The following is a 2,112-nucleotide window of genomic DNA, read 5'->3' on the forward strand; positions in this document are numbered from 1 at the left end:
CTGTGTGCGAGGTGAGAGCCTGAGCGGCGGCAGCGGGCAGCCTGACAAGCTTCAGCCCACGTGGGTCGGACCTGGGCTCCCGTGTTGGCCCTGGGTGTGGCCAGTGGGACCCTGCCCTGCGCTGCCTCACACAGGGCTGCCTCGGATTTGCAGAAAACCTCCAAAGTGACTTCTGAAGTCCCGATCCAGGGCTTTTGGGGGAGTCCTAGAGAGTGGCCGCATGTGTGTTATGGATGATTAAAGGAAAATAATCACGTAACAGAGACAAACAGAATCAGAGAAAACTGACTTCGAAGTGACTTGGCATTGTCTTGAGGCTGACTGATGGCTCTGCTGAGGAGGGAGAAGACAAGGAACCTTCAATTGTTTCCATTCCTAAAAGCCAAGGAGCTCCTGGGTGCCTCCGGGCGTTAAGCCTCTGCTCCTGGCTCAGGTCATGAACTCGGGGTCCTGGGATCCGACCCTGGGATCCAAGCCTGGAACAGGCTCCCAGCTGAGCGGGGCGTCTGCTTCTCCCTCTCTCTCTCCCTCTGCCCCTCCCTGTTGTTCCTGCTCTCTCTCTTCTCAAATAAATACATAAATACATGAAATCGTTAATAAATAAAAGCTGAGACCTTTGCTTTTGTGGAGAGATGGTTGAGCCAGTACCTCCGGGAAGTAGACCCAGGGCCAACGTCAGGAGCGGAGACGAAAAGCGTTCCTCCTAGTGATGTGAGCAAGACTCTGGGCCGCGCTGTGCTTGCTGCTGGGCTCCAGGGCAAAGAGAGGGGAGGGGGCTGGGAGAGGAGTGTGGAAGGCAGTCTCGCACCCTGTGCAGCACGCCCCTCTGTGAAGCCTCGACCCTCAAAATCCCCACGTGCCCAAATACCCTTTGTTCCTTTGAAGGTGAAGGGTTGACACTCGGCGAAGGGGCTACTCTCCTTGCGGGGGTGGTGTCAGCCCAGGTAAAGGAAGTGGTGGCAGGTGAAATGGGCTGAGGTCCTGAGTCCAGGGAGAAGAAGACCTTGGAACCCACAGTGGCCATGAGAGAGTCAAGTGCATCATACACGCACGGATGCAGAATTTCCAAGTAAACTGGGGCTTTCCTGGTGAGGGGAGAGCAGGCCTGGGACAGAGGTGCTTGGAGGCCCCCTGTGTCCCGGTGGGCTGCGGGGGCAGAGACAGAATGCCATGGACGCGGGGCTTCCACCCAGCAGCACCTGCTGGAGGACGGTGCTCAGGAAACAGGTGTTTCTTTGGAAGGAGAGAGCCAGGGGCTAGAGAGGAAGATTGTGAGGTGACTGCACGTCCTAGAGAGACCCGGCCGGCCTCGTAGGGCTCTGAGGGAGAGAGGGGAAGGAGGCCGGCTGAGTCCCCCAGGCCATCTGAGTGAGTCATGCCTTCTGGGTCACCAGCTGCACTCTGCGCCCCCCCTCAGGAAGGAGGAGCCTCTGAATCCCCATGGGGCCCAATGCCTGCCTGGCACCCAGCACAGGGGGACACAGGGCCAGGCTGGACTGTGCCCTCCCCTCAGAGGCTGCATGCAGGGGCAGCCTTGCTCCCAATGTCGTGACTGTGTAAGAGCCAAGACTGCTCCGCCTGCCCCCGTGGAATCCTCAGGCCACTGAGTGCATGTGCGAGGACGGACAGGGGCCAAGGATCAGGTCCCCTGCTGCCCTCAGGACGGACCAGAGCAGAACGGCCAAAGTTAAGGCTAGACGCCGGGGATGCTGACTGGCGACTGACACGCAGATGTGGACATGTCCTGAAGGCTCGAAGTGAGGCCCCAGGACAGGCTTGTGGACAAGCTCTCCACTGTCCCAGGTGTGAGTCAGGCAGCCGCACACAGGACAGGGTGGCCACACGCCATTTCTGTGTGGCCCCCACCCTCTCGGTTTTTGTTTTGTTTCTTTGTTTGATTGAAGAGGCAGAAATCATTTGAAAGATGTTTCTCTCCATTTCTGTTACTTATTTATGTGTTAGTTGGTTTCATGTTGCTGAGCCCAAGCCTTGGGATCGATGCCCTTTGCTCTGGTAAAGCCGTTCCCCTAACATCACCACATGGGAGCCCGGACTGTGAGGGGCAGCTGTCCCCGAGTCCCCCGGAACCCAGGCAGTGTTGGGGACCCCATG

This window comes from Ailuropoda melanoleuca, chromosome 8 (genome assembly GCF_002007445.2).
Source record: "Ailuropoda melanoleuca isolate Jingjing chromosome 8, ASM200744v2, whole genome shotgun sequence".
NCBI lineage: Eukaryota > Metazoa > Chordata > Mammalia > Carnivora > Ursidae > Ailuropoda > Ailuropoda melanoleuca.